The following is a 22500-nucleotide window of genomic DNA, read 5'->3' on the forward strand; positions in this document are numbered from 1 at the left end:
CAGAGTTTGGCCACACTAGGCATAGAGTCTTCTATGTTTGTTTTAGCCATGCCTGTTGCTGGGGAATACAGATTGAACGAGCAGAGCTCTGGTTCAACAACCTGAAAGGCTATTAGTTCAGCCAACTCATCAAAGGTTCCAGGTATGGAGTTCCACAAGGAAAACAAAACACGAACTCTACACAGCAAACTTGAGCTGACACAAACAATCACTCAGCACCCTTTGTCTTATTTTGACACAAGATGACTCGCAAAGCTGTTGACTCTGAAAAGGGGCTACAGACGCTGCGTCAGCGGACAAGCGTGCTAAAGTCTGTGCTTGCCGACATTGCTCCGAACGCGCTAGCCTATTGCGCCACAGAGACTGGTAGTGTAAGCTCTTGTGGGTAACAGTCACAAAAGAATTTGACGCTGGGCGCGACACTAGTCCTGCGTCAGCAAACTTAATTCAAGAGAATTACACCCATTGGGAGGGGCGAGAGAGAGCCAAAAGGCACGCCCAACTTGGGGCTCGAACCCATGACCCTGAGATTAAGAGTCTCATGCTCTACCGACTGAGCTAGCCGGGCAGCGGCAGTCACTTCCCCAAGGCTGATGTCTGTTTTGAGAACTGCCAAACATTTTATGAGCAAACAGAGCCTCGCTTTTCGCAGAGGCTTGACAAAACATCTCGCGGGTAAGGTTGGGGTTAAGCCTAGCGGTAGGCTTAGAGCAGGGGCGTCCCACCTCGATCCTGGAGGTTGCTTGGTCTGACGAGCTTGGCTCCAAGCACAAAGAAACTCAACTTAAGCTGCTGAACCCGGTCTCACCACAGAGACCGGAAACTTCCAGGCACGTCTGATGGAGCTGGCTGGAGTGAAACTCTACCTGACAGGGCCCTCCAGGACAGAGTTTGGCCACACTAGGCATAGAGTCTTCTATGTTTGTTTTAGCCATGCCTGTTGCTGGGGAATACAGATTGAACGAGCAGAGCTCTGGTTCAACAGCCTGAAAGGCTATTAGTTCAGCCAACTCATCAAAGGTTCCAGGTATGGAGTTCCACAAGGAAAACAAAACACGAACTCTCCACAGCAAACTTGAGCTGACACAAACAATCACTCAGCACCCTTTGTCTTATTTTGACACAAGATGACTCGCAAAGCTGTTGACTCTGAAAAGGGGCTACAGACGCTGCGTCAGCGGACAAGCGTGCTAAAGTCTGTGCTTGCCGACATTGCTCCGAACGCGCTAGCCTATTGCGCCACAGAGACTGGTAGTGTAAGCTCTTGTGGGTAACAGTCACAAAAGAATTTGACGCTGGGCGCGACACTAGTCCTGCGTCAGCAAACTTAATTCAAGAGAATTACACCCATTGGGAGGGGCGAGAGAGAGCCAAAAGGCACGCCCAACTTGGGGCTCGAACCCATGACCCTGAGATTAAGAGTCTCATGCTCTACCGACTGAGCTAGCCGGGCAGCGGCAGTCACTTCCCCAAGGCTGATGTCTGTTTTGAGAACTGCCAAACATTTTATGAGCAAACAGAGCCTCGCTTTTCGCAGAGGCTTGACAAAACATCTCGCGGGTAAGGTTGGGGTTAAGCCTAGCGGTAGGCTTAGAGCAGGGGCGTCCCACCTCGATCCTGGAGGTTGCTTGGTCTGACGAGCTTGGCTCCAAGCACAAAGAAACTCAACTTAAGCTGCTGAACCCGGTCTCACCACAGAGACCGGAAACTTCCAGGCACGTCTGATGGAGCTGGCTGGAGTGAAACTCTACCTGACAGGGCCCTCCAGGACAGAGTTTGGCCACACTAGGCATAGAGTCTTCTATGTTTGTTTTAGCCATGCCTGTTGCTGGGGAATACAGATTGAACGAGCAGAGCTCTGGTTCAACAGCCTGAAAGGCTATTAGTTCAGCCAACTCATAAAAGGTTCCAGGTATGGAGTTCCACAAGGAAAACAAAACACGAACTCTCCACAGCAAACTTGAGCTGACACAAACAATCACTCAGCACCCTTTGTCTTATTTTGACACAAGATGACTCGCAAAGCTGTTGACTCTGAAAAGGGGCTACAGACGCTGCGTCAGCGGACAAGCGTGCTAAAGTCTGTGCTTGTCGACATTGCTGCGAAAAGCTTGCTTCGTCCCTGGGTGGGCTCGAACCACCATCCTTTCGGTTAACAGCCGAACGCGCTAGCCTATTGCGCCACAGAGACTGGTAGTGTAAGGTCTTGTGGGTAACAGTCACAAAAGAATTTGACGCTGGGCGCGACACTAGTCCTGCGTCAGCAAACTTAATTCAAGAGAATTACACCCATTGGGAGGGGCGAGAGAGAGCCAAAAGGCACGCCCAACGTGGGGCTCGAACCCACGACCCTGAGATTAAGAGTCTCATGCACTACCGACTGAGCTAGCCGGGCAGCGGCAGTCACTTTCCCAAGGCTGACGTCTGTTTTGAGAACTGCCAAACATTTTATGAGCAAACAGAGCCTCGCTTTTCGCAGAGGCTTGACAAAACATCTCGCGGGTAAGGTTGGGGTTAAGCCTAGCGGTAGGCTTAGAGCAGGGGCGTCCCACCTCGATCCTGGAGGTTGCTTGGTCTGACGAGCTTGGCTCCAAGCACAAAGAAACTCAACTTAAGCTGCTGAACCCGGTCTCACCACAGAGACCGGAAACTTCCAGGCACGTCTGATGGAGCTGGCTGGAGTGAAACTCTACCTGACAGGGCCCTCCAGGACAGAGTTTGGCCACACTAGGCATAGAGTCTTCTATGTTTGTTTTAGCCATGCCTGTTGCTGGGGAATACAGATTGAACGAGCAGAGCTCTGGTTCAACAGCCTGAAAGGCTATTAGTTCAGCCAACTCATCAAAGGTTCCAGGTATGGAGTTCTGTCTCGCTGTGTGAATACAGTTTGCAAACTCCGACAGCATATGATTGGAGAAGCAATTTGGTGGCATTTTGTGGCGGTCCTAGAGGGAATTTTGAGCAGGACCTCCCTGGACCACACAGGCCTCCACAACAAGGAAAACAAAACACGAACTCTCCACAGCAAACTTGAGCTGACACAAACAATCACTCAGCACCCTTTGTCTTATTTTGACACAAGATGACTCGCAAAGCTGTTGACTCTGAAAAGGGGCTACAGACGCTGCGTCAGCGGACAAGCGTGCTAAAGTCTGTGCTTGCCGACATTGCTCCGAACGCGCTAGCCTATTGCGCCACAGAGACTGGTAGTGTAAGCTCTTGTGGGTAACAGTCACAAAAGAATTTGACGCTGGGCGCGACACTAGTCCTGCGTCAGCAAACTTAATTCAAGAGAATTACACCCATTGGCAGGGGCGAGAGAGAGCCAAAAGGCACGCCCAACTTGGGGCTCGAACCCATGACCCTGAGATTAAGAGTCTCATGCTCTACCGACTGAGCTAGCCGGGCAGCGGCAGTCACTTCCCCAAGGCTGATGTCTGTTTTGAGAACTGCCAAACATTTTATGAGCAAACAGAGCCTCGCTTTTCGCAGAGGCTTGACAAAACATCTCGCGGGTAAGGTTGGGGTTAAGCCTAGCGGTAGGCTTAGAGCAGGGGCGTCCCACCTCGATCCTGGAGGTTGCTTGGTCTGACGAGCTTGGCTCCAAGCACAAAGAAACTCAACTTAAGCTGCTGAACCCGGTCTCACCACAGAGACCGGAAACTTCCAGGCACGTCTGATGGAGCTGGCTGGAGTGAAACTCTACCTGACAGGGCCCTCCAGGACAGAGTTTGGCCACACTAGGCATAGAGTCTTCTATGTTTGTTTTAGCCATGCCTGTTGCTGGGGAATACAGATTGAACGAGCAGAGCTCTGGTTCAACAGCCTGAAAGGCTATTAGTTCAGCCAACTCATCAAAGGTTCCAGGTATGGAGTTCCACAAGGAAAACAAAACACGAACTCTCCACAGCAAACTTGAGCTGACACAAACAATCACTCAGCACCTTTTGTCTTATTTTGACACAAGATGACTAGCAAAGCTGTTGACTCTGAAAAGGGGCTACAGACGCTGCGTCAGCGGACAAGCGTGCTAAAGTCTGTGCTTGCCGACATTGCTGCGAAAAGCTTGCTTCGTCCCTGGGTGGGCTCGAAACACCATCCTTTCGGTTAACAGCCGAACGCGCTAGCCTATTGCGCCACAGAGACTGGTAGTGTAAGCTCTTGTGGGTAACAGTCACAAAAGAATTTGACGCTGGGCGCGACACTAGTCCTGCGTCAGCAAACTTAATTCAAGAGAATTACACCCATTGGGAGGGGCGAGAGAGAGCCAAAAGGCACGCCAAACGTGGGGCTCGAACCCACGACCCTGAGATTAAGAGTCTCATGCTCTACCGACTGAGCTAGCCGGGCAGCGGCAGTCACTTTCCCAAGGCTGACGTCTGTTTTGAGAACTGCCAAACATTTTATGAGCAAACAGAGCCTCGCTTTTCGCAGAGGCTTGACAAAACATCTCGCGGGTAAGGTTGGGGTTAAGCCTAGCGGTAGGCTTAGAGCAGGGGCGTCCCACCTCGATCCTGGAGGTTGCTTGGTCTGACGAGCTTGGCTCCAAGCACAAAGAAACTCAACTTAAGCTGCTGAACCCGGTCTCACCACAGAGACCGGAAACTTCCAGGCACGTCTGATGGAGCTGGCTGGAGTGAAACTCTACCTGACAGGGCCCTCCAGGACAGAGTTTGGCCACACTAGGCATAGAGTCTTCTATGTTTGTTTTAGCCATGCCTGTTGCTGGGGAATACAGATTGAACGAGCAGAGCTCTGGTTCAACAGCCTGAAAGGCTATTAGTTCAGCCAACTCATCAAAGGTTCCAGGTATGGAGTTCCACAAGGAAAACAAAACACGAACTCTCCACAGCAAACTTGAGCTGACACAAACAATCACTCAGCACCCTTTGTCTTATTTTGACACAAGATGACTAGCAAAGCTGTTGACTCTGAAAAGGGGCTACAGACGCTGCGTCAGCGGACAAGCGTGCTAAAGTCTGTGCTTGCCGACATTGCTGCGAAAAGCTTGCTTCGTCCCTGGGTGGGCTCGAACCACCATCCTTTCGGTTAACAGCCAAACGCGCTAGCCTATTGCGCCACAGAGACTGGTAGTGTAAGCTCTTGTGGGTAACAGTCACAAAAGAATTTGACGCTGGGCGCGACACTAGTCCTGCGTCAGCAAACTTAATTCAAGAGAGTTACACCCATTGGGAGGGGCGAGAGAGAGCCAAAAGGCACGCCCAACGTGGGGCTCGAACCCACGACCCTGAGATTAAGAGTCTCATGCTCTACCGACTGAGCTAGCCGGGCAGCGGCAGTCACTTTCCCAAGGCTGACGTCTGTTTTGAGAACTGCCAAACATTTTATGAGCAAACAGAGCCTCGCTTTTCGCAGAGGCTTGACAAAACATCTCGCGGGTAAGGTTGGGGTTAAGCCTAGCGGTAGGCTTAGAGCAGGGGCGTCCCACCTCGATCCTGGAGGTTGCTTGGTCTGACGAGCTTGGCTCCAAGCACAAAGAAACTCAACTTAAGCTGCTGAACCCGGTCTCACCACAGAGACCGGAAACTTCCAGGCACGTCTGATGGAGCTGGCTGGAGTGAAACTCTACCTGACAGGGCCCTCCAGGACAGAGTTTGGCCACACTAGGCATAGAGTCTTCTATGTTTGTTTTAGCCATGCCTGTTGCTGGGGAATACAGATTGAACGAGCAGAGCTCTGGTTCAACAGCCTGAAAGGCTATTAGTTCAGCCAACTCATCAAAGGTTCCAGGTATGGAGTTCTGTCTCGCTGTGTGAATACAGTTTGCAAACTCCGACAGCATATGATTGGAGAAGCAATTTGGTGGCATTTTGTGGCGGTCCTAGAGGGAATTTTGAGCAGGACCTCCCTGGACCACACAGGCCTCCACAACAAGGAAAACAAAACACGAACTCTCCACAGCAAACTTGAGCTGACACAAACAATCACTCAGCACCCTTTGTCTTATTTTGACACAAGATGACTCGCAAAGCTGTTGACTCTGAAAAGGGGCTACAGACGCTGCGTCAGCGGACAAGCGTGCTAAAGTCTGTGCTTGCCGACATTGCTGCGAAAAGCTTGCTTCGTCCCTGGGTGGGCTCGAACCACCATCCTTTCGGTTAACAGCCGAACGCACTAGCCTATTGCGCCACAGAGACTGGTAGTGTAAGGTCTTGTGGGTAACAGTCACAAAAGAATTTGACACTGGGCGCGACACTAGTCCTGCGTCAGCAAACTTAATTCAAGAGAATTACACCCATTGGGAGGGGCGAGAGAGAGCCAAAAGGCACGCCCAACGTGGGGCTCGAACCCACGACCCTGAGATTAAGAGTCTCATGCTCTACCGACTGAGCTAGCCGGGCAGCGGCAGTCACTTTCCCAAGGCTGACGTCTGTTTTGAGAACTGCCAAACATTTTATGAGCAAACAGAGCCTCGCTTTTCGCAGAGGCTTGACAAAACATCTCGCGGGTAAGGTTGGGGTTAAGCCTAGCGGTAGGCTTAGAGCAGGGGCGTCCCACCTTGATCCTGGAGGTTGCTTGGTCTGACGAGCTTGGCTCCAAGCACAAAGAAACTCAACTTAAGCTGCTGAACCCGGTCTCACCACAGAGACCGGAAACTTCCAGGCACGTCTGATGGAGCTGGCTGGAGTGAAACTCTACCTGACAGGGCCCTCCAGGACATAGTTTGGCCACACTAGGCATAGAGTCTTCTATGTTTGTTTTAGCCATGCCTGTTGCTGGGGAATACAGATTGAACGAGCAGAGCTCTGGTTCAACAGCCTGAAAGGCTATTAGTTCAGCCAACTCATCAAAGGTTCCAGGTATGGAGTTCTGTCTCGCTGTGTGAATACAGTTTGCAAACTCCGACAGCATATGATTGGAGAAGCAATTTGGTGGCATTTTGTGGCGGTCCTAGAGGGAATTTTGAGCAGGACCTCCCTGGACCACACAGGCCTCCACAACAAGGAAAACAAAACACGAACTCTCCACAGCAAACTTGAGCTGACACAAACAATCACTCAGCACCCTTTGTCTTATTTTGACACAAGATGACTCGCAAAGCTGTTGACTCTGAAAAGGGGCTACAGACGCCGCGTCAGCGGACAAGCGTGCTAAAGTCTGTGCTTGCCGACATTGCTGCGAAAAGCTTGCTTCGTCCCTGGGTGGGCTCGAACCACCATCCTTTCGGTTAACAGCCGAACGCGCTAGCCTATTGCGCCACAGAGACTGGTAGTGAAAGGTCTTGTGGGTAACAGTAACAAAAGAATTTGACGCTGAGCGCGACACTAGTCCTGCGTCCGCAAACTTAATTCAAGAGAATTACACCCATTGGGAGGGGCGAGAGAGAGCCAAAAGGCACGCCCAACGTGGGGCTCGAACCCATGACCCTGAGATTAAGAGTCTCATGCTCTACCGACTGAGCTAGCCAGGCAGCGGCAGTCACTTTCCCAAGGCTGACGTCTGTTTTGAGAACTGCCAAACATTTTATGAGCAAACAGAGCCTTGCTTTTCGCAGAGGCTTGATAAAACATCTCGCGGGTAAGGTTGGGGCTAAGCCTAGCGGTAGGCTTAGAGCAGGGGCGTCCCACCTCGATCCTGGAGGTTGCTTGGTCTGACGAGCTTGGCTCCAAGCACAAAGAAACTCAACTTAAGCTGCTGAACCCGGTCTCACCACAGAGACCGGAAACTTCCAGGCACGTCTGATGGAGCTGGCTGGAGTGAAACTCTACCTGACAGGGCCCTCCAGGACAGAGTTTGGCCACACTAGGCATAGAGTCTTCTATGTTTGTTTTAGCCATGCCTGTTGCTGGGGAATACAGATTGAACGAGCAGAGCTCTGGTTCAACAGCCTGAAAGGCTATTAGTTCAGCCAACTCATCAAAGGTTCCAGGTATGGAGTTCCACAAGGAAAACAAAACACGAACTCTCCACAGCAAACTTGAGCTGACACAAACAATCACTCAGCACCCTTTGTCTTATTTTGACACAAGATGACTCGCAAAGCTGTTGACTCTGAAAAGGGGCTACAGACGCTGCGTCAGCGGACAAGCGTGCTAAAGTCTGTGCTTGCCGACATTGCTCCGAACGCGCTAGCCTATTGCGCCACAGAGACTGGTAGTGTAAGCTCTTGTGGGTAACAGTCACAAAAGAATTTGACGCTGGGCGCGACACTAGTCCTGCGTCAGCAAACTTAATTCAAGAGAATTACACCCATTGGGAGGGGCGAGAGAGAGCCAAAAGGCACGCCCAACTTGGGGCTCGAACCCATGACCCTGAGATTAAGAGTCTCATGCTCTACCGACTGAGCTAGCCGGGCAGCGGCAGTCACTTCCCCAAGGCTGATGTCTGTTTTGAGAACTGCCAAACATTTTATGAGCAAACAGAGCCTCGCTTTTCGCAGAGGCTTGACAAAACATCTCGCGGGTAAGGTTGGGGTTAAGCCTAGCGGTAGGCTTAGAGCAGGGGCGTCCCACCTCGATCCTGGAGGTTGCTTGGTCTGACGAGCTTGGCTCCAAGCACAAAGAAACTCAACTTAAGCTGCTGAACCCGGTCTCACCACAGAGACCGGAAACTTCCAGGCACGTCTGATGGAGCTGGCTGGAGTGAAACTCTACCTGACAGGGCCCTCCAGGACAGAGTTTGGCCACACTAGGCATAGAGTCTTCTATGTTTGTTTTAGCCATGCCTGTTGCTGGGGAATACAGATTGAACGAGCAGAGCTCTGGTTCAACAGCCTGAAAGGCTATTAGTTCAGCCAACTCATCAAAGGTTCCAGGTATGGAGTTCCACAAGGAAAACAAAACACGAACTCTCCACAGCAAACTTGAGCTGACACAAACAATCACTCAGCACCCTTTGTCTTATTTTGACACAAGATGACTCGCAAAGCTGTTGACTCTGAAAAGGGGCTACAGACGCTGCGTCAGCGGACAAGCGTGCTAAAGTCTGTGCTTGCCGACATTGCTCCGAACGCGCTAGCCTATTGCGCCACAGAGACTGGTAGTGTAAGCTCTTGTGGGTAACAGTCACAAAAGAATTTGACGCTGGGCGCGACACTAGTCCTGCGTCAGCAAACTTAATTCAAGAGAATTACACCCATTGGGAGGGGCGAGAGAGAGCCAAAAGGCACGCCCAACTTGGGGCTCGAACCCATGACCCTGAGATTAAGAGTCTCATGCTCTACCGACTGAGCTAGCCGGGCAGCGGCAGTCACTTCCCCAAGGCTGATGTCTGTTTTGAGAACTGCCAAACATTTTATGAGCAAACAGAGCCTCGCTTTTCGCAGAGGCTTGACAAAACATCTCGCGGGTAAGGTTGGGGTTAAGCCTAGCGGTAGGCTTAGAGCAGGGGCGTCCCACCTCGATCCTGGAGGTTGCTTGGTCTGACGAGCTTGGCTCCAAGCACAAAGAAACTCAACTTAAGCTGCTGAACCCGGTCTCACCACAGAGACCGGAAACTTCCAGGCACGTCTGATGGAGCTGGCTGGAGTGAAACTCTACCTGACAGGGCCCTCCAGGACAGAGTTTGGCCACACTAGGCATAGAGTCTTCTATGTTTGTTTTAGCCATGCCTGTTGCTGGGGAATACAGATTGAACGAGCAGAGCTCTGGTTCAACAGCCTGAAAGGCTATTAGTTCAGCCAACTCATAAAAGGTTCCAGGTATGGAGTTCCACAAGGAAAACAAAACACGAACTCTCCACAGCAAACTTGAGCTGACACAAACAATCACTCAGCACCCTTTGTCTTATTTTGACACAAGATGACTCGCAAAGCTGTTGACTCTGAAAAGGGGCTACAGACGCTGCGTCAGCGGACAAGCGTGCTAAAGTCTGTGCTTGCCGACATTGCTGCGAAAAGCTTGCTTCGTCCCTGGGTGGGCTCGAACCACCATCCTTTCGGTTAACAGCCGAACGCGCTAGCCTATTGCGCCACAGAGACTGGTAGTGTAAGGTCTTGTGGGTAACAGTCACAAAAGAATTTGACGCTGGGCGCGACACTAGTCCTGCGTCAGCAAACTTAATTCAAGAGAATTACACCCATTGGGAGGGGCGAGAGAGAGCCAAAAGGCACGCCCAACGTGGGGCTCGAACCCACGACCCTGAGATTAAGAGTCTCATGCACTACCGACTGAGCTAGCCGGGCAGCGGCAGTCACTTTCCCAAGGCTGACGTCTGTTTTGAGAACTGCCAAACATTTTATGAGCAAACAGAGCCTCGCTTTTCGCAGAGGCTTGACAAAACATCTCGCGGGTAAGGTTGGGGTTAAGCCTAGCGGTAGGCTTAGAGCAGGGGCGTCCCACCTCGATCCTGGAGGTTGCTTGGTCTGACGAGCTTGGCTCCAAGCACAAAGAAACTCAACTTAAGCTGCTGAACCCGGTCTCACCACAGAGACCGGAAACTTCCAGGCACGTCTGATGGAGCTGGCTGGAGTGAAACTCTACCTGACAGGGCCCTCCAGGACAGAGTTTGGCCACACTAGGCATAGAGTCTTCTATGTTTGTTTTAGCCATGCCTGTTGCTGGGGAATACAGATTGAACGAGCAGAGCTCTGGTTCAACAGCCTGAAAGGCTATTAGTTCAGCCAACTCATCAAAGGTTCCAGGTATGGAGTTCTGTCTCGCTGTGTGAATACAGTTTGCAAACTCCGACAGCATATGATTGGAGAAGCAATTTGGTGGCATTTTGTGGCGGTCCTAGAGGGAATTTTGAGCAGGACCTCCCTGGACCACACAGGCCTCCACAACAAGGAAAACAAAACACGAACTCTCCACAGCAAACTTGAGCTGACACAAACAATCACTCAGCACCCTTTGTCTTATTTTGACACAAGATGACTCGCAAAGCTGTTGACTCTGAAAAGGGGCTACAGACGCTGCGTCAGCGGACAAGCGTGCTAAAGTCTGTGCTTGCCGACATTGCTGCGAAAAGCTTGCTTCGTCCCTGGGTGGGCTCGAACCACCATCCTTTCGGTTAACAGCCGAACGCACTAGCCTATTGCGCCACAGAGACTGGTAGTGTAAGGTCTTGTGGGTAACAGTCACAAAAGAATTTGACGCTGGGCGCGACACTAGTCCTGCGTCAGCAAACTTAATTCAAGAGAATTACACCCATTGGGAGGGGCGAGAGAGAGCCAAAAGGCACGCCCAACGTGGGGCTCGAACCCACGACCCTGAGATTAAGAGTCTCATGCTCTACCGACTGAGATAGCCGGGCAGCGGCAGTCACTTTCCCAAGGCTGACGTCTGTTTTGAGAACTGCCAAACATTTTATGAGCAAACAGAGCCTCGCTTTTCGCAGAGGCTTGACAAAACATCTCGCGGGTAAGGTTGGGGTTAAGCCTAGCGGTAGGCTTAGAGCAGGGGCGTCCCACCTTGATCCTGGAGGTTGCTTGGTCTGACGAGCTTGGCTCCAAGCACAAAGAAACTCAACTTAAGCTGCTGAACCCGGTCTCACCACAGAGACCGGAAACTTCCAGGCACGTCTGATGGAGCTGGCTGGAGTGAAACTCTACCTGACAGGGCCCTCCAGGACATAGTTTGGCCACACTAGGCATAGAGTCTTCTATGTTTGTTTTAGCCATGCCTGTTGCTGGGGAATAGAGATTGAACGAGCAGAGCTCTGGTTCAACAGCCTGAAAGGCTATTAGTTCAGCCAACTCATCAAAGGTTCCAGGTATGGAGTTCCACAAGGAAAACAAAACACGAACCCTCCACAGCAAACTTGAGCTGACACAAACAATCACTCAGCACCCTTTGTCTTATTTTGACACAAGATGACTCGCAAAGCTGTTGACTCTGAAAAGGGGCTACAGACGCCGCGTCAGCGGACAAGCGTGCTAAAGTCTGTGCTTGCCGACATTGCTGCGAAAAGCTTGCTTCGTTCCTGGGTGGGCTCGAACCACCATCCTTTCGGTTAACAGCCGAACGCGCTAGCCTATTGCGCCACAGAGACTGGTAGTGTAAGGTCTTGTGGGTAACAGTAACAAAAGAATTTGACGCTGAGCGCGACACTAGTCCTGCGTCAGCAAACTTAATTCAAGAGAATTACACCCATTGGGAGGGGCGAGAGAGAGCCAAAAGGCACGCCCAACGTGGGGCTCGAACCCATGACCCTGAGATTAAGAGTCTCATGCTCTACCGACTGAGCTAGCCAGGCAGCGGCAGTCACTTTCCCAAGGCTGACGTCTGTTTTGAGAACTGCCAAACATTTTATGAGCAAACAGAGCCTTGCTTTTCACAGAGGCTTGATAAAACATCTCGCGGGTAAGGTTGGGGCTAAGCCTAGCGGTAGGCTTAGAGCAGGGGCGTCCCACCTCGATCCTGGAGGTTGCTTGGTCTGACGAGCTTGGCTCCAAGCACAAAGAAACTCAACTTAAGCTGCTGAACCCGGTCTCACCACAGAGACCGGAAACTTCCAGGCACGTCTGATGGAGCTGGCTGGAGTGAAACTCTACCTGACAGGGCCCTCCAGGACAGAGTTTGGCCACACTAGGCATAGAGTCTTCTATGTTTGTTTTAGCCATGCCTGTTGCTGGGGAATACAGATTGAACGAGCAGAGCTCTGGTTCAACAGCCTGAAAGGCTATTAGTTCAGCCAACTCATCAAAGGTTCCAGGTATGGAGTTCCACAAGGAAAACAAAACACGAACTCTCCATAGCAAACTTGAGCTGACACAAACAATCACTCAGCACCCTTTGTCTTATTTTGACACAAGATGACTCGCAAAGCTGTTGACTCTGAAAAGGGGCTACAGACGCTGCGTCAGCGGACAAGCGTGCTAAAGTCTGTGCTTGCCGACATTGCTCCGAACGCGCTAGCCTATTGCGCCACAGAGACTGGTAGTGTAAGCTCTTGTGGGTAACAGTCACAAAAGAATTTGACGCTGGGCGCGACACTAGTCCTGCGTCAGCAAACTTAATTCAAGAGAATTACACCCATTGGGAGGGGCGAGAGAGAGCCAAAAGGCACGCCCAACTTGGGGCTCGAACCCATGACCCTGAGATTAAGAGTCTCATGCTCTACCGACTGAGCTAGCCGGGCAGCGGCAGTCACTTCCCCAAGGCTGATGTCTGTTTTGAGAACTGCCAAACATTTTATGAGCAAACAGAGCCTCGCTTTTCGCAGAGGCTTGACAAAACATCTCGCGGGTAAGGTTGGGGTTAAGCCTAGCGGTAGGCTTAGAGCAGGGGCGTCCCACCTCGATCCTGGAGGTTGCTTGGTCTGACGAGCTTGGCTCCAAGCACAAAGAAACTCAACTTAAGCTGCTGAACCCGGTCTCACCACAGAGACCGGAAACTTCCAGGCACGTCTGATGGAGCTGGCTGGAGTGAAACTCTACCTGACAGGGCCCTCCAGGACAGAGTTTGGCCACACTAGGCATAGAGTCTTCTATGTTTGTTTTAGCCATGCCTGTTGCTGGGGAATACAGATTGAACGAGCAGAGCTCTGGTTCAACAGCCTGAAAGGCTATTAGTTCAGCCAACTCATCAAAGGTTCCAGGTATGGAGTTCCACAAGGAAAACAAAACACGAACTCTCCACAGCAAACTTGAGCTGACACAAACAATCACTCAGCACCCTTTGTCTTATTTTGACACAAGATGACTCGCAAAGCTGTTGACTCTGAAAAGGGGCTACAGACGCTGCGTCAGCGGACAAGCGTGCTAAAGTCTGTGCTTGCCGACATTGCTCCGAACGCGCTAGCCTATTGCGCCACAGAGACTGGTAGTGTAAGCTCTTGTGGGTAACAGTCACAAAAGAATTTGACGCTGGGCGCGACACTAGTCCTGCGTCAGCAAACTTAATTCAAGAGAATTACACCCATTGGGAGGGGCGAGAGAGAGCCAAAAGGCACGCCCAACTTGGGGCTCGAACCCATGACCCTGAGATTAAGAGTCTCATGCTCTACCGACTGAGCTAGCCGGGCAGCGGCAGTCACTTCCCCAAGGCTGATGTCTGTTTTGAGAACTGCCAAACATTTTATGAGCAAACAGAGCCTCGCTTTTCGCAGAGGCTTGACAAAACATCTCGCGGGTAAGGTTGGGGTTAAGCCTAGCGGTAGGCTTAGAGCAGGGGCGTCCCACCTCGATCCTGGAGGTTGCTTGGTCTGACGAGCTTGGCTCCAAGCACAAAGAAACTCAACTTAAGCTGCTGAACCCGGTCTCACCACAGAGACCGGAAACTTCCAGGCACGTCTGATGGAGCTGGCTGGAGTGAAACTCTACCTGACAGGGCCCTCCAGGACAGAGTTTGGCCACACTAGGCATAGAGTCTTCTATGTTTGTTTTAGCCATGCCTGTTGCTGGGGAATACAGATTGAACGAGCAGAGCTCTGGTTCAACAGCCTGAAAGGCTATTAGTTCAGCCAACTCATAAAAGGTTCCAGGTATGGAGTTCCACAAGGAAAACAAAACACGAACTCTCCACAGCAAACTTGAGCTGACACAAACAATCACTCAGCACCCTTTGTCTTATTTTGACACAAGATGACTCGCAAAGCTGTTGACTCTGAAAAGGGGCTACAGACGCTGCGTCAGCGGACAAGCGTGCTAAAGTCTGTGCTTGCCGACATTGCTGCGAAAAGCTTGCTTCGTCCCTGGGTGGGCTCGAACCACCATCCTTTCGGTTAACAGCCGAACGCGCTAGCCTATTGCGCCACAGAGACTGGTAGTGTAAGGTTTTGTGGGTAACAGTCACAAAAGAATTTGACGCTGGGCGCGACACTAGTCCTGCGTCAGCAAACTTAATTCAAGAGAATTACACCCATTGGGAGGGGCGAGAGAGAGCCAAAAGGCACGCCCAACGTGGGGCTCGAACCCACGACCCTGAGATTAAGAGTCTCATGCACTACCGACTGAGCTAGCCGGGCAGCGGCAGTCACTTTCCCAAGGCTGACGTCTGTTTTGAGAACTGCCAAACATTTTATGAGCAAACAGAGCCTCGCTTTTCGCAGAGGCTTGACAAAACATCTCGCGGGTAAGGTTGGGGTTAAGCCTAGCGGTAGGCTTAGAGCAGGGGCGTCCCACCTCGATCTTGGAGGTTGCTTGGTCTGACGAGCTTGGCTCCAAGCACAAAGAAACTCAACTTAAGCTGCTGAACCCGGTCTCACCACAGAGACCGGAAACTTCCAGGCACGTCTGATGGAGCTGGCTGGAGTGAAACTCTACCTGACAGGGCCCTCCAGGACAGAGTTTGGCCACACTAGGCATAGAGTCTTCTATGTTTGTTTTAGCCATGCCTGTTGCTGGGGAATACAGATTGAACGAGCAGAGCTCTGGTTCAACAGCCTGAAAGGCTATTAGTTCAGCCAACTCATCAAAGGTTCCAGGTATGGAGTTCTGTCTCGCTGTGTGAATACAGTTTGCAAACTCCGACAGCATATGATTGGAGAAGCAATTTGGTGGCATTTTGTGGCGGTCCTAGAGGGAATTTTGAGCAGGACCTCCCTGGACCACACAGGCCTCCACAACAAGGAAAACAAAACACGAACTCTCCACAGCAAACTTGAGCTGACACAAACAATCACTCAGCACCCTTTGTCTTATTTTGACACAAGATGACTCGCAAAGCTGTTGACTCTGAAAAGGGGCTACAGACGCCGCGTCAGCGGACAAGCGTGCTAAAGTCTGTGCTTGCCGACATTGCTGCGAAAAGCTTGCTTCGTCCCTGGGTGGGCTCGAACCACCATCCTTTCGGTTAACAGCCGAACGCGCTAGCCTATTGCGCCACAGAGACTGGTAGTGTAAGGTCTTGTGGGTAACAGTAACAAAAGAATTTGACGCTGAGCGCGACACTAGTCCTGCGTCCGCAAACTTAATTCAAGAGAATTACACCCATTGGGAGGGGCGAGAGAGAGCCAAAAGGCACGCCCAACGTGGGGCTCGAACCCATGACCCTGAGATTAAGAGTCTCATGCTCTACCGACTGAGCTAGCCAGGCAGCGGCAGTCACTTTCCCAAGGCTGACGTCTGTTTTGAGAACTGCCAAACATTTTATGAGCAAACAGAGCCTTGCTTTTCGCAGAGGCTTGATAAAACATCTCGCGGGTAAGGTTGGGGCTAAGCCTAGCGGTAGGCTTAGAGCAGGGGCGTCCCACCTCGATCCTGGAGGTTGCTTGGTCTGACGAGCTTGGCTCCAAGCACAAAGAAACTCAACTTAAGCTGCTGAACCCGGTCTCACCACAGAGACCGGAAACTTCCAGGCACGTCTGATGGAGCTGGCTGGAGTGAAACTCTACCTGACAGGGCCCTCCAGGACAGAGTTTGGCCACACTAGGCATAGAGTCTTCTATGTTTGTTTTAGCCATGCCTGTTGCTGGGGAATACAGATTGAACGAGCAGAGCTCTGGTTCAACAACCTGAAAGGCTATTAGTTCAGCCAACTCATCAAAGGTTCCAGGTATGGAGTTCCACAAGGAAAACAAAACACGAACTCTACACAGCAAACTTGAGCTGACACAAACAATCACTCAGCACCCTTTGTCTTATTTTGACACAAGATGACTCGCAAAGCTGTTGACTCTGAAAAGGGGCTACAGACGCTGCGTCAGCGGACAAGCGTGCTAAAGTCTGTGCTTGCCGACATTGCTCCGAACGCGCTAGCCTATTGCGCCACAGAGACTGGTAGTGTAAGCTCTTGTGGGTAACAGTCACAAAAGAATTTGACGCTGGGCGCGACACTAGTCCTGCGTCAGCAAACTTAATTCAAGAGAATTACACCCATTGGGAGGGGCGAGAGAGAGCCAAAAGGCACGCCCAACTTGGGGCTCGAACCCATGACCCTGAGATTAAGAGTCTCATGCTCTACCGACTGAGCTAGCCGGGCAGCGGCAGTCACTTCCCCAAGGCTGATGTCTGTTTTGAGAACTGCCAAACATTTTATGAGCAAACAGAGCCTCGCTTTTCGCAGAGGCTTGACAAAACATCTCGCGGGTAAGGTTGGGGTTAAGCCTAGCGGTAGGCTTAGAGCAGGGGCGTCCCACCTCGATCCTGGAGGTTGCTTGGTCTGACGAGCTTGGCTCCAAGCACAAAGAAACTCAACTTAAGCTGCTGAACCCGGTCTCACCACAGAGACCGGAAACTTCCAGGCACGTCTGATGGAGCTGGCTGGAGTGAAACTCTACCTGACAGGGCCCTCCAGGACAGAGTTTGGCCACACTAGGCATAGAGTCTTCTATGTTTGTTTTAGCCATGCCTGTTGCTGGGGAATACAGATTGAACGAGCAGAGCTCTGGTTCAACAGCCTGAAAGGCTATTAGTTCAGCCAACTCATCAAAGGTTCCAGGTATGGAGTTCCACAAGGAAAACAAAACACGAACTCTCCACAGCAAACTTGAGCTGACACAAACAATCACTCAGCACCCTTTGTCTTATTTTGACACAAGATGACTCGCAAAGCTGTTGACTCTGAAAAGGGGCTACAGACGCTGCGTCAGCGGACAAGCGTGCTAAAGTCTGTGCTTGCCGACATTGCTCCGAACGCGCTAGCCTATTGCGCCACAGAGACTGGTAGTGTAAGCTCTTGTGGGTAACAGTCACAAAAGAATTTGACGCTGGGCGCGACACTAGTCCTGCGTCAGCAAACTTAATTCAAGAGAATTACACCCATTGGGAGGGGCGAGAGAGAGCCAAAAGGCACGCCCAACTTGGGGCTCGAACCCATGACCCTGAGATTAAGAGTCTCATGCTCTACCGACTGAGCTAGCCGGGCAGCGGCAGTCACTTCCCCAAGGCTGATGTCTGTTTTGAGAACTGCCAAACATTTTATGAGCAAACAGAGCCTCGCTTTTCGCAGAGGCTTGACAAAACATCTCGCGGGTAAGGTTGGGGTTAAGCCTAGCGGTAGGCTTAGAGCAGGGGCGTCCCACCTCGATCCTGGAGGTTGCTTGGTCTGACGAGCTTGGCTCCAAGCACAAAGAAACTCAACTTAAGCTGCTGAACCCGGTCTCACCACAGAGACCGGAAACTTCCAGGCACGTCTGATGGAGCTGGCTGGAGTGAAACTCTACCTGACAGGGCCCTCCAGGACAGAGTTTGGCCACACTAGGCATAGAGTCTTCTATGTTTGTTTTAGCCATGCCTGTTGCTGGGGAATACAGATTGAACGAGCAGAGCTCTGGTTCAACAGCCTGAAAGGCTATTAGTTCAGCCAACTCATAAAAGGTTCCAGGTATGGAGTTCCACAAGGAAAACAAAACACGAACTCTCCACAGCAAACTTGAGCTGACACAAACAATCACTCAGCACCCTTTGTCTTATTTTGACACAAGATGACTCGCAAAGCTGTTGACTCTGAAAAGGGGCTACAGACGCTGCGTCAGCGGACAAGCGTGCTAAAGTCTGTGCTTGTCGACATTGCTGCGAAAAGCTTGCTTCGTCCCTGGGTGGGCTCGAACCACCATCCTTTCGGTTAACAGCCGAACGCGCTAGCCTATTGCGCCACAGAGACTGGTAGTGTAAGCTCTTGTGGGTAACAGTCACAAAAGAATTTGACGCTGGGCGCGACACTAGTCCTGCGTCAGCAAACTTAATTCAAGAGAATTACACCCATTGGGAGGGGCGAGAGAGAGCCAAAAGGCACGCCAAACGTGGGGCTCGAACCCACGACCCTGAGATTAAGAGTCTCATGCTCTACCGACTGAGCTAGCCGGGCAGCGGCAGTCACTTTCCCAAGGCTGACGTCTGTTTTGAGAACTGCCAAACATTTTATGAGCAAACAGAGCCTCGCTTTTCGCAGAGGCTTGACAAAACATCTCGCGGGTAAGGTTGGGGTTAAGCCTAGCGGTAGGCTTAGAGCAGGGGCGTCCCACCTCGATCCTGGAGGTTGCTTGGTCTGACGAGCTTGGCTCCAAGCACAAAGAAACTCAACTTAAGCTGCTGAACCCGGTCTCACCACAGAGACCGGAAACTTCCAGGCACGTCTGATGGAGCTGGCTGGAGTGAAACTCTACCTGACAGGGCCCTCCAGGACAGAGTTTGGCCACACTAGGCATAGAGTCTTCTATGTTTGTTTTAGCCATGCCTGTTGCTGGGGAATACAGATTGAACGAGCAGAGCTCTGGTTCAACAGCCTGAAAGGCTATTAGTTCAGCCAACTCATCAAAGGTTCCAGGTATGGAGTTCTGTCTCGCTGTGTGAATACAGTTTGCAAACTCCGACAGCATATGATTGGAGAAGCAATTTGGTGGCATTTTGTGGCGGTCCTAGAGGGAATTTTGAGCAGGACCTCCCTGGACCACACAGGCCTCCACAACAAGGAAAACAAAACACGAACTCTCCACAGCAAACTTGAGCTGACACAAACAATCACTCAGCACCCTTTGTCTTATTTTGACACAAGATGACTCGCAAAGCTGTTGACTCTGAAAAGGGGCTACAGACGCTGCGTCAGCGGACAAGCGTGCTAAAGTCTGTGCTTGCCGACATTGCTCCGAACGCGCTAGCCTATTGCGCCACAGAGACTGGTAGTGTAAGCTCTTGTGGGTAACAGTCACAAAAGAATTTGACGCTGGGCGCGACACTAGTCCTGCGTCAGCAAACTTAATTCAAGAGAATTACACCCATTGGCAGGGGCGAGAGAGAGCCAAAAGGCACGCCCAACTTGGGGCTCGAACCCATGACCCTGAGATTAAGAGTCTCATGCTCTACCGACTGAGCTAGCCGGGCAGCGGCAGTCACTTCCCCAAGGCTGATGTCTGTTTTGAGAACTGCCAAACATTTTATGAGCAAACAGAGCCTCGCTTTTCGCAGAGGCTTGACAAAACATCTCGCGGGTAAGGTTGGGGTTAAGCCTAGCGGTAGGCTTAGAGCAGGGGCGTCCCACCTCGATCCTGGAGGTTGCTTGGTCTGACGAGCTTGGCTCCAAGCACAAAGAAACTCAACTTAAGCTGCTGAACCCGGTCTCACCACAGAGACCGGAAACTTCCAGGCACGTCTGATGGAGCTGGCTGGAGTGAAACTCTACCTGACAGGGCCCTCCAGGACAGAGTTTGGCCACACTAGGCATAGAGTCTTCTATGTTTGTTTTAGCCATGCCTGTTGCTGGGGAATACAGATTGAACGAGCAGAGCTCTGGTTCAACAGCCTGAAAGGCTATTAGTTCAGCCAACTCATCAAAGGTTCCAGGTATGGAGTTCCACAAGGAAAACAAAACACGAACTCTCCACAGCAAACTTGAGCTGACACAAACAATCACTCAGCACCTTTTGTCTTATTTTGACACAAGATGACTAGCAAAGCTGTTGACTCTGAAAAGGGGCTACAGACGCTGCGTCAGCGGACAAGCGTGCTAAAGTCTGTGCTTGCCGACATTGCTGCGAAAAGCTTGCTTCGTCCCTGGGTGGGCTCGAAACACCATCCTTTCGGTTAACAGCCGAACGCGCTAGCCTATTGCGCCACAGAGACTGGTAGTGTAAGCTCTTGTGGGTAACAGTCACAAAAGAATTTGACGCTGGGCGCGACACTAGTCCTGCGTCAGCAAACTTAATTCAAGAGAATTACACCCATTGGGAGGGGCGAGAGAGAGCCAAAAGGCACGCCAAACGTGGGGCTCGAACCCACGACCCTGAGATTAAGAGTCTCATGCTCTACCGACTGAGCTAGCCGGGCAGCGGCAGTCACTTTCCCAAGGCTGACGTCTGTTTTGAGAACTGCCAAACATTTTATGAGCAAACAGAGCCTCGCTTTTCGCAGAGGCTTGACAAAACATCTCGCGGGTAAGGTTGGGGTTAAGCCTAGCGGTAGGCTTAGAGCAGGGGCGTCCCACCTCGATCCTGGAGGTTGCTTGGTCTGACGAGCTTGGCTCCAAGCACAAAGAAACTCAACTTAAGCTGCTGAACCCGGTCTCACCACAGAGACCGGAAACTTCCAGGCACGTCTGATGGAGCTGGCTGGAGTGAAACTCTACCTGACAGGGCCCTCCAGGACAGAGTTTGGCCACACTAGGCATAGAGTCTTCTATGTTTGTTTTAGCCATGCCTGTTGCTGGGGAATACAGATTGAACGAGCAGAGCTCTGGTTCAACAGCCTGAAAGGCTATTAGTTCAGCCAACTCATCAAAGGTTCCAGGTATGGAGTTCCACAAGGAAAACAAAACACGAACTCTCCACAGCAAACTTGAGCTGACACAAACAATCACTCAGCACCCTTTGTCTTATTTTGACACAAGATGACTAGCAAAGCTGTTGACTCTGAAAAGGGGCTACAGACGCTGCGTCAGCGGACAAGCGTGCTAAAGTCTGTGCTTGCCGACATTGCTGCGAAAAGCTTGCTTCGTCCCTGGGTGGGCTCGAACCACCATCCTTTCGGTTAACAGCCAAACGCGCTAGCCTATTGCGCCACAGAGACTGGTAGTGTAAGCTCTTGTGGGTAACAGTCACAAAAGAATTTGACGCTGGGCGCGACACTAGTCCTGCGTCAGCAAACTTAATTCAAGAGAGTTACACCCATTGGGAGGGGCGAGAGAGAGCCAAAAGGCACGCCCAACGTGGGGCTCGAACCCACGACCCTGAGATTAAGAGTCTCATGCTCTACCGACTGAGCTAGCCGGGCAGCGGCAGTCACTTTCCCAAGGCTGACGTCTGTTTTGAGAACTGCCAAACATTTTATGAGCAAACAGAGCCTCGCTTTTCGCAGAGGCTTGACAAAACATCTCGCGGGTAAGGTTGGGGTTAAGCCTAGCGGTAGGCTTAGAGCAGGGGCGTCCCACCTCGATCCTGGAGGTTGCTTGGTCTGACGAGCTTGGCTCCAAGCACAAAGAAACTCAACTTAAGCTGCTGAACCCGGTCTCACCACAGAGACCGGAAACTTCCAGGCACGTCTGATGGAGCTGGCTGGAGTGAAACTCTACCTGACAGGGCCCTCCAGGACAGAGTTTGGCCACACTAGGCATAGAGTCTTCTATGTTTGTTTTAGCCATGCCTGTTGCTGGGGAATACAGATTGAACGAGCAGAGCTCTGGTTCAACAGCCTGAAAGGCTATTAGTTCAGCCAACTCATCAAAGGTTCCAGGTATGGAGTTCTGTCTCGCTGTGTGAATACAGTTTGCAAACTCCGACATCATATGATTGGAGAAGCAATTTGGTGGCATTTTGTGGCGGTCCTAGAGGGAATTTTGAGCAGGACCTCCCTGGACCACACAGGCCTCCACAACAAGGAAAACAAAACACGAACTCTCCACAGCAAACTTGAGCTGACACAAACAATCACTCAGCACCCTTTGTCTTATTTTGACACAAGATGACTCGCAAAGCTGTTGACTCTGAAAAGGGGCTACAGACGCTGCGTCAGCGGACAAGCGTGCTAAAGTCTGTGCTTGCCGACATTGCTGCGAAAAGCTTGCTTCGTCCCTGGGTGGGCTCGAACCACCATCCTTTCGGTTAACAGCCGAACGCACTAGCCTATTGCGCCACAGAGACTGGTAGTGTAAGGTCTTGTGGGTAACAGTCACAAAAGAATTTGACACTGGGCGCGACACTAGTCCTGCGTCAGCAAACTTAATTCAA

The 22500-nt window shown here is 51.4% G+C and overlaps 1 protein-coding gene and 37 non-coding genes across 38 annotated transcripts in view; all 38 read right to left on the bottom strand.

Annotated features, from left to right (window-relative positions):
- Positions 1–22500, bottom strand: part of LOC127951795 (pentraxin fusion protein) — a 421943-nt gene that overhangs the window by 203450 nt on the left and 195993 nt on the right. The gene's annotated exons all lie outside the window — the stretch shown is intronic.
- On the bottom strand, positions 496–568 carry trnak-cuu (transfer RNA lysine (anticodon CUU)). Its single transcript has one exon. It is a non-coding gene; the product is annotated as a tRNA-Lys (tRNA).
- trnak-cuu (transfer RNA lysine (anticodon CUU)) lies at positions 1381–1453 on the bottom strand. Its single transcript has one exon. It is a non-coding gene; the product is annotated as a tRNA-Lys (tRNA).
- trnan-guu (transfer RNA asparagine (anticodon GUU)) lies at positions 2118–2191 on the bottom strand. The gene has a single exon. It is a non-coding gene; the product is annotated as a tRNA-Asn (tRNA).
- trnak-cuu (transfer RNA lysine (anticodon CUU)) lies at positions 2323–2395 on the bottom strand. The gene has a single exon. It is a non-coding gene; the product is annotated as a tRNA-Lys (tRNA).
- trnak-cuu (transfer RNA lysine (anticodon CUU)) lies at positions 3336–3408 on the bottom strand. The gene has a single exon. It is a non-coding gene; the product is annotated as a tRNA-Lys (tRNA).
- On the bottom strand, positions 4073–4146 carry trnan-guu (transfer RNA asparagine (anticodon GUU)). Its single transcript has one exon. It is a non-coding gene; the product is annotated as a tRNA-Asn (tRNA).
- Positions 4278–4350, bottom strand: trnak-cuu (transfer RNA lysine (anticodon CUU)). The gene has a single exon. It is a non-coding gene; the product is annotated as a tRNA-Lys (tRNA).
- On the bottom strand, positions 5015–5088 carry trnan-guu (transfer RNA asparagine (anticodon GUU)). Its single transcript has one exon. It is a non-coding gene; the product is annotated as a tRNA-Asn (tRNA).
- trnak-cuu (transfer RNA lysine (anticodon CUU)) lies at positions 5220–5292 on the bottom strand. Its single transcript has one exon. It is a non-coding gene; the product is annotated as a tRNA-Lys (tRNA).
- trnan-guu (transfer RNA asparagine (anticodon GUU)) lies at positions 6085–6158 on the bottom strand. Its single transcript has one exon. It is a non-coding gene; the product is annotated as a tRNA-Asn (tRNA).
- Positions 6290–6362, bottom strand: trnak-cuu (transfer RNA lysine (anticodon CUU)). The gene has a single exon. It is a non-coding gene; the product is annotated as a tRNA-Lys (tRNA).
- trnan-guu (transfer RNA asparagine (anticodon GUU)) lies at positions 7155–7228 on the bottom strand. The gene has a single exon. It is a non-coding gene; the product is annotated as a tRNA-Asn (tRNA).
- trnak-cuu (transfer RNA lysine (anticodon CUU)) lies at positions 7360–7432 on the bottom strand. Its single transcript has one exon. It is a non-coding gene; the product is annotated as a tRNA-Lys (tRNA).
- Positions 8245–8317, bottom strand: trnak-cuu (transfer RNA lysine (anticodon CUU)). The gene has a single exon. It is a non-coding gene; the product is annotated as a tRNA-Lys (tRNA).
- trnak-cuu (transfer RNA lysine (anticodon CUU)) lies at positions 9130–9202 on the bottom strand. The gene has a single exon. It is a non-coding gene; the product is annotated as a tRNA-Lys (tRNA).
- Positions 9867–9940, bottom strand: trnan-guu (transfer RNA asparagine (anticodon GUU)). The gene has a single exon. It is a non-coding gene; the product is annotated as a tRNA-Asn (tRNA).
- trnak-cuu (transfer RNA lysine (anticodon CUU)) lies at positions 10072–10144 on the bottom strand. Its single transcript has one exon. It is a non-coding gene; the product is annotated as a tRNA-Lys (tRNA).
- On the bottom strand, positions 10937–11010 carry trnan-guu (transfer RNA asparagine (anticodon GUU)). The gene has a single exon. It is a non-coding gene; the product is annotated as a tRNA-Asn (tRNA).
- trnak-cuu (transfer RNA lysine (anticodon CUU)) lies at positions 11142–11214 on the bottom strand. Its single transcript has one exon. It is a non-coding gene; the product is annotated as a tRNA-Lys (tRNA).
- On the bottom strand, positions 11879–11952 carry trnan-guu (transfer RNA asparagine (anticodon GUU)). Its single transcript has one exon. It is a non-coding gene; the product is annotated as a tRNA-Asn (tRNA).
- Positions 12084–12156, bottom strand: trnak-cuu (transfer RNA lysine (anticodon CUU)). The gene has a single exon. It is a non-coding gene; the product is annotated as a tRNA-Lys (tRNA).
- trnak-cuu (transfer RNA lysine (anticodon CUU)) lies at positions 12969–13041 on the bottom strand. The gene has a single exon. It is a non-coding gene; the product is annotated as a tRNA-Lys (tRNA).
- Positions 13854–13926, bottom strand: trnak-cuu (transfer RNA lysine (anticodon CUU)). The gene has a single exon. It is a non-coding gene; the product is annotated as a tRNA-Lys (tRNA).
- On the bottom strand, positions 14591–14664 carry trnan-guu (transfer RNA asparagine (anticodon GUU)). Its single transcript has one exon. It is a non-coding gene; the product is annotated as a tRNA-Asn (tRNA).
- On the bottom strand, positions 14796–14868 carry trnak-cuu (transfer RNA lysine (anticodon CUU)). Its single transcript has one exon. It is a non-coding gene; the product is annotated as a tRNA-Lys (tRNA).
- Positions 15661–15734, bottom strand: trnan-guu (transfer RNA asparagine (anticodon GUU)). The gene has a single exon. It is a non-coding gene; the product is annotated as a tRNA-Asn (tRNA).
- On the bottom strand, positions 15866–15938 carry trnak-cuu (transfer RNA lysine (anticodon CUU)). Its single transcript has one exon. It is a non-coding gene; the product is annotated as a tRNA-Lys (tRNA).
- On the bottom strand, positions 16751–16823 carry trnak-cuu (transfer RNA lysine (anticodon CUU)). Its single transcript has one exon. It is a non-coding gene; the product is annotated as a tRNA-Lys (tRNA).
- On the bottom strand, positions 17636–17708 carry trnak-cuu (transfer RNA lysine (anticodon CUU)). The gene has a single exon. It is a non-coding gene; the product is annotated as a tRNA-Lys (tRNA).
- Positions 18373–18446, bottom strand: trnan-guu (transfer RNA asparagine (anticodon GUU)). Its single transcript has one exon. It is a non-coding gene; the product is annotated as a tRNA-Asn (tRNA).
- On the bottom strand, positions 18578–18650 carry trnak-cuu (transfer RNA lysine (anticodon CUU)). The gene has a single exon. It is a non-coding gene; the product is annotated as a tRNA-Lys (tRNA).
- Positions 19591–19663, bottom strand: trnak-cuu (transfer RNA lysine (anticodon CUU)). The gene has a single exon. It is a non-coding gene; the product is annotated as a tRNA-Lys (tRNA).
- trnan-guu (transfer RNA asparagine (anticodon GUU)) lies at positions 20328–20401 on the bottom strand. Its single transcript has one exon. It is a non-coding gene; the product is annotated as a tRNA-Asn (tRNA).
- On the bottom strand, positions 20533–20605 carry trnak-cuu (transfer RNA lysine (anticodon CUU)). The gene has a single exon. It is a non-coding gene; the product is annotated as a tRNA-Lys (tRNA).
- trnan-guu (transfer RNA asparagine (anticodon GUU)) lies at positions 21270–21343 on the bottom strand. The gene has a single exon. It is a non-coding gene; the product is annotated as a tRNA-Asn (tRNA).
- On the bottom strand, positions 21475–21547 carry trnak-cuu (transfer RNA lysine (anticodon CUU)). The gene has a single exon. It is a non-coding gene; the product is annotated as a tRNA-Lys (tRNA).
- On the bottom strand, positions 22340–22413 carry trnan-guu (transfer RNA asparagine (anticodon GUU)). Its single transcript has one exon. It is a non-coding gene; the product is annotated as a tRNA-Asn (tRNA).

The sequence above is a fragment of the Carassius gibelio genome, chromosome B3 (genome assembly GCF_023724105.1).
Source record: "Carassius gibelio isolate Cgi1373 ecotype wild population from Czech Republic chromosome B3, carGib1.2-hapl.c, whole genome shotgun sequence".
In the NCBI taxonomy this organism is placed as follows: domain Eukaryota; kingdom Metazoa; phylum Chordata; class Actinopteri; order Cypriniformes; family Cyprinidae; genus Carassius; species Carassius gibelio.